General features: G+C 42.6%; 1 long non-coding RNA gene across 1 annotated transcript; it reads left to right on the top strand.

The window, feature by feature from the left end:
• Positions 1-1110: 1110 nt before the first annotated feature.
• On the top strand, positions 1111-9829 carry LOC125401030 (uncharacterized). Its single transcript, XR_007232193.3, has 3 exons — positions 1111-1403; positions 2133-2423; positions 8754-9829. It is a non-coding gene; the product is annotated as an uncharacterized LOC125401030 (long non-coding RNA).
• The last annotated feature ends 219 nt before the right edge of the window (positions 9830-10048 follow it).

Genomic DNA, 10048 nt, shown 5'->3' with positions numbered 1-10048 from the left:
ACTTAATGAAATGTATGCCTGGCAATGCTGAAGCAGGCAGGCATGGGCAGCCCGTATATGGCATTTCTGTTGAACTTGTCCGTATTGGGTTTCATGGTCTAAGTTGATGAAGATGACTGGCCAGGCATCTTATACTACATTTTAATTTTCTATTCATTAGTTGACGGTCATCTGATGTGATGGTCATTCTCATAAACAGCAGGGTTTAGAATCACTAGGAGATAAGGTTCTAGGCACACTTCACACTTGTGAAAGACAGCAAAAAAAAAAAAAAATACAGAAAATTGGTACCAAGAAGCAGGAACTGTTACTGGGATAAATCTTACCTTGTGATTCTTAGGCTTTTGGAACCGGTGGAGAGAAGAAATGCAAAAGAGTTGGAGACTTTGACTGGAGAAATCCCTGCACGCTTCCAGGAGAGCTTATTGGGCAATTCTGATAGGAACTTAGAAGGCAAGAATTCTAAAAGACAATGCTGACAGTGAGACTCGTGAGGTTTGGTGGGGAGCAAGGACTCTGTGTGGAACTAGGCAAGGAGCCACTTGTGTGACAGACATCCTGGCAAAGACTCTGGCTGCTCTCTGCCTGTCCTGAGAGCTGGGGTGAGGCTGAGTTTGAAGGCAATGATCTAACTCACTTGCAGGAGGAAGTTTCAGACAGGAGGGTATCCAAGCTGTAGCATGGTCGCTGCTCACTGCTCACAGGCTTACAGTGAGAGACAGTAAAAACTGGAGCAGAAAAGACAGGAAGGGAAGGAAGGTGTGGGCAATTTCAAGTTTCAGTCAAGGAGGGTGCAGGTAGTGACACATTTGTAATTGTTAAAAATATTAGAAACATTAAAGAGAAATGCAGCGTTTGGAACAGCTGGAAAGCATTGTGAGGGTAAGATCGTACCCATCAAGGCTTTGCCTTGTGAAAATGCTAAACTCAGGTTGTTGCTTAATGGTTCCTGACCTTCAAAACACCTGTCCCTGGAAATGCGCTCTAGGTCAGCACACAGAGGCTGATGCAACTAAGTTTCAGGCAGGCCAGGCTCCACCCCCGGCTGGCAGCAAAACTTGGCATCTTCATTGTCTTGCTTTGCCAGCTTCTCTTTGCCCTGGTTTTTGTAGGCATGAATGATTACAGGGATTGTGGAATCTTACTCCACAGTTTTAGAGAGCCACTGAGCGTTGGAGATGGCAGGACCATGGGACATGCACAAAGGGAAGCTTTAAACTTGGAGTGGAGTTGGCCCCAAGGAAAGATCCTGTGTGCTACAGGCAGAAGAGCTGAATGAGAAAGGAACCCAGACGCTTCCATCATGAGCTCCAAATGCCTGACATGGAACCACAGGATGCATGCCCTTCTGGGTTTAATGCGGATCTGATCATTCTTTCTGGGACCCTGTTCTTCCCTTGTAGGTAGGAATGTTTATTCAATGCCATTATATGTTAAAAGTAATGTATGTGTATGTTGCTTGAATAAATATGTGCAGGTTTGCACATGTGTGCAAATGGATGCAGAAGTCATATGAGAGTGGGTATCTTGTATAGAAAATGCTTTTACCTGATGAACCATGTTTCCAGTCCATGTAACTTGTTCTTTGCTTATGTAGTGGCTCATAGAGATTTCCTGAATCTCAGAAGAAGCTCAGCACTTATACTCTTAAACAGTTTTGGATCTGTTACAGTCTATGGAGTCTTTTTGTCTTGGACCGAATGCATTTTTTTTTTGCATTATAAAATGGCCCTAAGCCTATAACGACAAAGAGAAGAAGGTTATGGCTTAAAGTGTGCACGTCATTTGACAAGGGGTAGAGTTGCCATGGTTAATGTTGCCAACCAGACAGGATCTAGAGTCATTCAGGAAACAAATCTTTGGGCATGCCTGTGGGAGATTACCTAGATTAGGTTAATTGGGGCAGAAAGGCCTCCCTTAACTCTGAATGGTGTCATTCCCTTGACTGGAATCCTGGACTGAATACGGAGAAACATGAACAAGGGCTAGAACAAAATTGTCACTTTGCTTCTCAATGACAGACACAATGTAACCAGCAGCCCCAGGTTTCCCACGTTTCCTCAGCACCATGATGGACTACCCCTCAAATCAGAAGCCAGAATAAACCCTTTCTCTTTTGTTTCTTTGATCAGGATATTTTATCAGAGAGACAGGACAAATAGGGAATACACCTGGGTTGTTTCTCCTCTCGGACGAAGATGAATAGTGCTGCTGTGAATGCTCATCGAGACAAGCTCCTGTGTGTGGAGAAACTCTCAGTTTTACTGGACTGGGGTGGCTTAGAGGAACTAGACCATGTGGCAACCTGAGCACAGGGCTGACAAGAGGCTATCAGGGGCCAAACACCATGCATCGCTCTCACCCAGTGGGCAGATGCAATTTCAAGAGCTTTGACGCCAGGTCAATAAGTTATTATGGATGTGGTGAGTTTTGAATGCTTATTACTTTTATTTAATAGACTGTTTAGCTAATTCTGTGTTTCTATAATATATAATTTTAAAATAATGACTATACAGGGGCTAGAGAGATGGCTCAGTTGCTTAGAGCACTAACTGCTCTTACAAAGGACATAGATTTGGTTCTCAGCACCCACACGATGGCTAACAGTCACCTGGAACTCCAGTTCTCATGATCTGGCACATTCTTCCAGTCTTCTTGGGCATCTGCACATACATAGGGCACATATATACACTCAGGCATACCCACATATGCAAAAAAAAAATCACAAAATTTTCTTGCTGTTTCTCCCCCCTTTGAATTGGGTTTTAGATAGTCCAGGCTGACCTTGAATAGTCGATGTAGTTGTGGTTGGCATTGAACTTCTGATCCCCCTGATCTCCCACATGTTGAGGTTATAAGCATGTGTCACCATGCCCAGTCTGTGTGGTACTGTGGGTTAAATCAGGGCTTCATGCATATCAGGCAAATATTCTATTAACTGAGTTAAAACAGAGATCACTGCTGCTGACTCAGAAGGTCTTAGGTAGGCTGCTGACTCAACAAGTTCCCAGGTGATGCTGATCCTGCTGGGAGATTGAAGGTATGCCAGCACCCGCCTTCAGTGTGCTTCCGTTCACAGAATGGGCCAGATTTCTCTCGGGAGAGTCAACCCTCAGCCCTGCTTTCAGGTAATAATCCCTGCCAGGGGACACAGGCATGATGGTTGGCAAATGCCTACACACAGTGCCAAAACCTGAAGATGATGTGGTGGCTCCAAATCCCCTAAAGCAACCTATGAATTCTCACAGTGCCCTTCTCTCACCCCACCCCACCCCACCCCACCATCCTGGGCAAAATGTAAAAGGAGGAGGGGATGGCAAACAGCAGATCTATCACCAGATCTATTATTCCTAGGGACTGTACACGTGTCTGACTTACGTCACTATGGAGACAGACTAGATGTTGGTGGACCAGGAGTTGAGGAATGAAGATGGAGTATGGAAAGTGAGGTTGCTTTTCAGCCTCCGCGAGCAAAAGCTAAGGAAAGTCAGAGGCTAGGTAGAGATTTCCAGAGGAGTATAGCCAGTAGGAGGTATACTCTCCCATACTAGATCTATATATATGGACATCTATCATCTGTCATACAATTCTGGCTCCTGCACATTATGGAGGCTGAGAAAGCCCCACACGGAGCAGGAGACTCAGGAAAGTTTCTGGTGTGGCTTGAAAGCCTGAAAGCTGAGATCCTTGGCAGTGAATCCACACGTGACAGTCAGCGGCACTGAGGGCAGGCGATTGTCATTCTGGTGGCATCTCATAATTTTGATTTGCATTGACTTAATGGCGAACATGGTTAAGTACCTCTCCATCTGCCAGGAATATCCTTTTAAAAAAAACAATTTGGCAGTACATGTCAAAAATTACTGAATGTGCATATAATTTTATCATAATACCTTGATTCTGGAGTTCATTCCAAGAAACGATTATGGTTGGCTAAGAAGACCTCTGGAAAAGACAGTCACCTTTGCAGGAGGCAGGTAGGTCCTTGTTCTTACAGATAAGGACTAGAGAAACCAGAAAGGTCAAAGACACAGGGTTATCTATTCAAAGGAGAGATGTATAACCTGTATTCCACCCAGAAGGTTGGGCATGAATGAATGTGGCTTAATAGTCTGGTGACTTTTGTGTTATCTGTATGGGCAGGACACACTGGCTCCCCAAGACCCTTATCTTGAACATGTTTATCTCAATCAGTCTATAGCTCTATCCCCCCCCCCTTATCAGGAGCATTGTTTACTTTGAACCTTTTCCCTCAGTTAATCTATAGAATCTATCTTTATGGAAAATGTCATTTGTATTTTGCAAGAGTGTCCATGTGTTCTTATCTTAAGGTTTGTCGTGTGCACAGGGTTAAGTTAATCATTATCAGGAAACTTATTCACAAATTGTGCTGCGCTTAAATATGTTTAAAATAAACTACCTTGTGTCAGACTCTTTCTTGAACCAACACTGGCTACTGAGTCATGTTGAACCTGACTTCCCTCTTGTCTCTCATGGATCAACACTCTGTTGGCTGTGGTGTTTGCAGAGACCCCCACACAACATATTATGTAGCCGTGGCGGTTTCTGCAAACAAAAGTTCAACCTTATGGGCAGAGCTCCTAAGAAATAGTGTCTTCCAGATATAACAGGGCCACTATATTTATGGACTCATAGTAACTCCGGTAACTTTCATAAGACCTGTACAAGATCAAGCCAATCAACAGTCCAGCCTGGATGAGGGGGGGCACGAAAGGGTCCACTTTGAGCTGAGGAGTTATTTATCATTAATGGCTCCTGACAGTCAGTTTCCTAAGGGATAGTCCTTGACAGGTTTCCCATACTCCAGTGGGTGACCCACATCTAAGCACACAAGGACAATACTGATTAGACTCAGTGTGTTACTAGAAAATTTAATGGGCAATTGGGAGAGGAACATGGCTGGAAGTCCAGGAGGAGTTGGAGGAGGAATAAAGGCAATTGTAATCAAAATATATTGTTTATATGTATGACATTCTCAAAGAATAAATTAGAACATTAAAAAAGTCCAACCACTGAGCATTGATTAAATGAATCCATTCATGAAAGGCAACCTGATAAAAAAATAATTGGAAATAATTATATGAAGACTAATGACATGGCTGAATAAAAATGCAGACTATGAAAGATAAAACCCTAAATATATTTTAAAATGTATAGATATATGGAGAAGGAGGCTCTAAAGATACGACCCAAAATGTTAACAGTGAAATAGATATAGAAAACCAAATGGACAATGCATCGATCCTTCCAAAATAAAAATCCCCAACAGGATTACTATGTGATATTGGATATGGTAAAAAAAAATTAAAATCAGGGTTTCAAACAGATATCTGTAGACTGTGACCCTGGCAGCATTATTCACCATAATCAAAGGGTGGGCATAAGCTAAGGTTTTGTCCCAAGCGCTTTACGATGTAATCCATACGCCCCAACTTATCCACTTAACACACAGAATAGTTTTAGTATAATCCTAGGGTTTTGACACCATCACCATAATCAGTTTTAGAAAGTTTCTGAGTCTTCAAAAGAAGCTGTGAGCCTTTATCAGTCACTCCCCATTTTTTCCTACCTAGTCCTGAGCCCTGGACAAGGACCAGGTACTTTTGACATCTTTGTGTCAAAGGAGAGAAGATCTGGCAAGCTGCTATCACTTAGTTAAGTATTTCCAAGGTCTGTATGTGGTGTAGTGTGTAGTAGGATAATATTATTTCTATGCATAAATATATATTGTGCAGATTTATTCGCCTGTTTATTAGTTTGTGAGCAGTTTTGGCATAGTAAGTAATGCTGCTATGAGCATTCTTATACAAGGTTTATTTATTTGTTTGTTTGTTTGCTTATTTATTGATCCATTTAGTGAGGATACCTGTTTGATTTTCTCGATCATACATTAGCTATGTTATTTGAAGAACTATCAGATCTTTCCTAAGTGTTTGTGCCATCAACCACTCTCAGCAGCATTAAACAGATTTGGTTTTTGCATTTAGGTCTTCGATAAACTTTTCACAATTACATTTATTTTAGTGTGTGTGTACATGCGGGCATGTGGGCATGGTGTGTGCGTGTGTGTGTGTGTGTGTGTGTGTGTGTGTGTGTGTGAGAGAGAGAGAGAGAGAGAGAGAGAGAGAGAGAGAGATCAGAGTTGCTTCTTTCTTTCCTTCCTATCCATCCTGTAAGCCTGGAGATTAAAACTCAGTTCATCAGGTTTGGCTATCTGTTGAGTTGTTTGGCGGGCTCTGGTACATTTTGTTGAGAAATGGTATTTTTTTTTCCTTTTACCTGTGGGTGTCCAGCTGTCCCTTTACAGTTTGTCGAGCTGTCCCTTTACAGTTTGTCGAGAAGCCCATTCTTTCTCTCCCGGATTGTCTTGGCATGCCTGTGGATAATCAGCTGGCCATCAGTGTGGAGGTTTCTTCTCATCTCTGTTCTTGTCCGTTCGTCTATGTGTTTATCCTATTTCATTTCCAAACTTGGATTACTGTAGCCCTGGAGCGGGCTTCAAATCGGAAAGTTTGAGCCTGCCAGCATGGTCTGTTTTAAAGACATTCTTATTATTTTAGATTCTTTGAATTTCTGGACCAGTTTTAGAATTCATTTGTTGATTTCTGCAAAGGAGTCAGCTGAGATATTCAGGCATCACACTGAATTGTTTTCTTGTTTTGCTTTAAAAAATCTTTTTATTATTTGAGAAGTTTTAGATGCACATAATGTCTTTTGGTCAAATCCATCCCTAATTCCACCCTCTGATTCCTTCTTTATTTTCCCCACCCTCAACTTCCTGTGCTTTGCTCTATGGGTATGGGTGTAGGACCAGCTACTGAAGCATGTGTCTCTCCATGAGCACATTCTTAAAGAGAACTGAGTTTCCTTCTATGAGCAGTCATCAGTTACCAAAAGTTCCTTGGCTAGGGGAGGGGCTTCATGAGCCCCTGTCCCTTCTGTGCTGGGATTTCGGCTGATTTATTCTTTGGTCGTGTGCCTATGACTCACAGTCATAACCACTGTGAGTGCATGTGTGTAACAGCCCTGTGGAACACACCAGGCACACAGGTCAGTTTGATCTGTGTTGTCATCTAAACAATAGTGGGTCTTCTAATCCATGAACACAGTTGTCTCTTGATTGACTTAAATCTTCTATAATTTCTTTCAACAATATTTTTCTTTTAAGAGTTATAAGTTACTTAGCGATTTTTTTACCTTCATATGAGAAATTGCAGTAATCCCCCCTGACTCCCTTCTCCCATCCTTTCTTCCAGTGGAGCCCCTTCTTCTCCACAAATCCCCCTCTCCCTCTCATATCTTCTTCTTGTGTTTGACCCACTGAGTTTAATTAGTTTCCTGCCCTACCTCATCCATTTTTGGGTTGTAAATTATAGAAGTCTTTTGTTAACGGGCACATTTTTTTGTGGTAGGACATGAAATAAAATAAAACATAAAATTTGCTATTTTAAGGTATCATTTGGTGTCATTAAGAGCATCCCCATGCCTGTGCACCCTTCACCCACCACTAGAATGCTTCCATTCATCCAAATGAAACTCCCTGCCATTAAGCAACACCTTGTCCCTGCCTCCTCCTCTGAGAGCCTAGCAGCAAGAGTCCCACTTTCTGTCTCTAGAATTTGATCACTCTGAATCCCTCGAGAAGAAACCTACAATACACGGTCTTGTAAGCAGAACGTGATCAAGCTGTCACAGCCAGACTCGAGTGAGCAGAGCCAGGAATTAAATCTTAAGGATGTGCTTTACTTAGAGCAGTAATCTGAAAAGACGGTGGATTCCTATCCTAGAGATCTAATTCCGGCTTTATCTCCAGACAGCAGACTCTACAGGGAGAAAGGACTGGGAGGAACAAAGGCAGTCATCGGCCGTTCTGTAACTCAGCCTTGCCCCTCTGGTCAGGCGGTCAGCCATGTTTTTGAGACTTATGATGCCTGTGTGTTTCTCATGCTCTTTGTCCTTGCGCTCTACCCTCACTCAGTGCCTGGGCTCAGGCAATCTTTGAGACCCGAGTCAAGTTGGGTTCTACTGGCATCAACATTGTACTCTTCCAGGGTCATGGAAGGGGGGCTTTAGGGGAGGGCCAACGCGCAACAGAGCACTAACAGGTGTGTGCTCGCTCAGCTAGGGATTTCTACAATCCAGAGTACAAGTGTGTCTTTGTAATACAGAGACTGAAAACGCTCCCTGCTGTTCTTTCTGTCGTCTCTCTGGCTTTTTTGTGTATGTGCTTGTTACACATAGCGCAGTGTCTTCAAGGTTCATCCACACTGCGGCCTGTGGCAGCATCCCTTCCCTTCCAAAGGCTGCAATTGCACTTGTCAGCGGTTTCATTTGCTGTTGATACTTGGTTCGTTGCCCCTGTTCGGTTCTTATGAGAAACACAGTGTTAACATGGATGCATATGAGTCTATTTGAATCCTACTTTTAGTTCTTTTGGACGAATCCCAGAAGCAGAGTTTCTGAATCATCTGGTGATTCTTTTTAAATTTGGGGTTATAGATAATTTTAATGTGCTATTTTTCTGTTTTCTGATTTATGGTGTGATAATAGACATTATTTTTTTTAAATAATAATGATGTGAATACAGTCTGTATAGAAAGTGGACAATGGTTCTGCGACGCTCTCCTCCATCTCTCGGGATCTGCAGACCTGCTGTGTTTGCTGTGGAGACGATACATGTTCCTTGGAGTTATTTTATGACCATGTGGTAACTTATCTCCTTCCGTCTGCAGCCTCGTGAGTCACAGCAAATACCCTAGATGTCTTCTGTAGCAATAAGGCTTGACTCTCGAGTATTCTGCAATCCCCACCACCACCACCACCACTCAGTGCAGAGGCATTGACCTCCCTCAACTCTGGACGCTTCAGCTATTGACGCTCCGACACTGTGGTCTTCCTTTTCCCAGGCAGCGCGTAAAATGGGCAGGGCCGAGTTCAACTGAGAAGCCTAGCTGAACAAGCCAACACGCAAATGAGAACAAGAGCCCCGGGACTTTCCTAAGACAAACAGAGGATCTGGAAGAACAATATTTAGCAGAACTCAAAGCTTCCCCTTCCAGATTAAGACAACAACTTGGAGCAGATGACTTAAAATATTTAAAACCCATTTTAGTGTTAATCCAAAAGAGCTTTTTAATTTTTTATTTTTTTCTCATCACAGTTCCAGACAAGGTACTCAGGAATGGAGTTTGAGAGATGTGTTGTGGACAGACACTTTCATTGCAAGGCAGGTGTTCTAGCCACCCTTTGTGTGACCTCCTCTCCACCTTTGGCAGGTCCCCTCTATCGCCCATCCCTTCTCTTGGTTCCATCCAGCTCCCCAACTGCGTCATTTCCTGTGGAGTTGCCACTGTCCCCCAAGTCCTCGGGATTGGACTGAGTCCTCTTAGGAAATCAAGCTACAGACATTTGCCCTTTGGCAGAAGTGAGTCAAGGCTGGAGGGCAATCGTCAGACCTTCCTCTTCTGTAGGACAAACTCTCCAACAGCTGACGCCACAAAGTTCAGATGCAAACGGAAGTGACCGGGCTCTGGCCCCCGGCCAAGGGTGGACTGAAAACAGGAATGGAACTGTAGGGAAGAAGCCACGGAGTCCGGATATACAATGTTTCCAGAGGAGTCATCTTGGCCTTAAGTCCCAGATGGCCCAGATTTGAGTTTGGGTCAAGAAGCTCCAGCTATTACACAGACTAGTCTCTCACATCCTAGCAGACAATGGAGGCTGGTAAACATTTCAGATCAAAGACCAAAATCTTGTTATCTCTTGAGACTGTCAAACTAAGAGTGCATATATATATATATATATATATATATATATATATATATATATGTGTATTAAATATCCAAATTAAATATATACACATATATTTTTATATATTTGTGAATATATTTTATTTGAAATGTATATATGCTTATATTTATATACACATGTATATATTCAACTTAAAAAGAAAAATATATTATTGTATGTATATGTGTGTTCTTTTACATGTGAGGTGTGGAGAGGTATATATGTTCCACGCTATACA

The sequence above is a fragment of the Myodes glareolus genome, chromosome 24, assembly GCF_982192425.1.
Source record: "Myodes glareolus chromosome 24, mMyoGla1.1, whole genome shotgun sequence".
NCBI classification, from domain to species: Eukaryota; Metazoa; Chordata; class Mammalia; order Rodentia; family Cricetidae; genus Myodes; species Myodes glareolus.
Note: the sequence above shows the minus strand (reverse complement) of the source record. Positions and strands in the feature narration are given on the sequence as shown.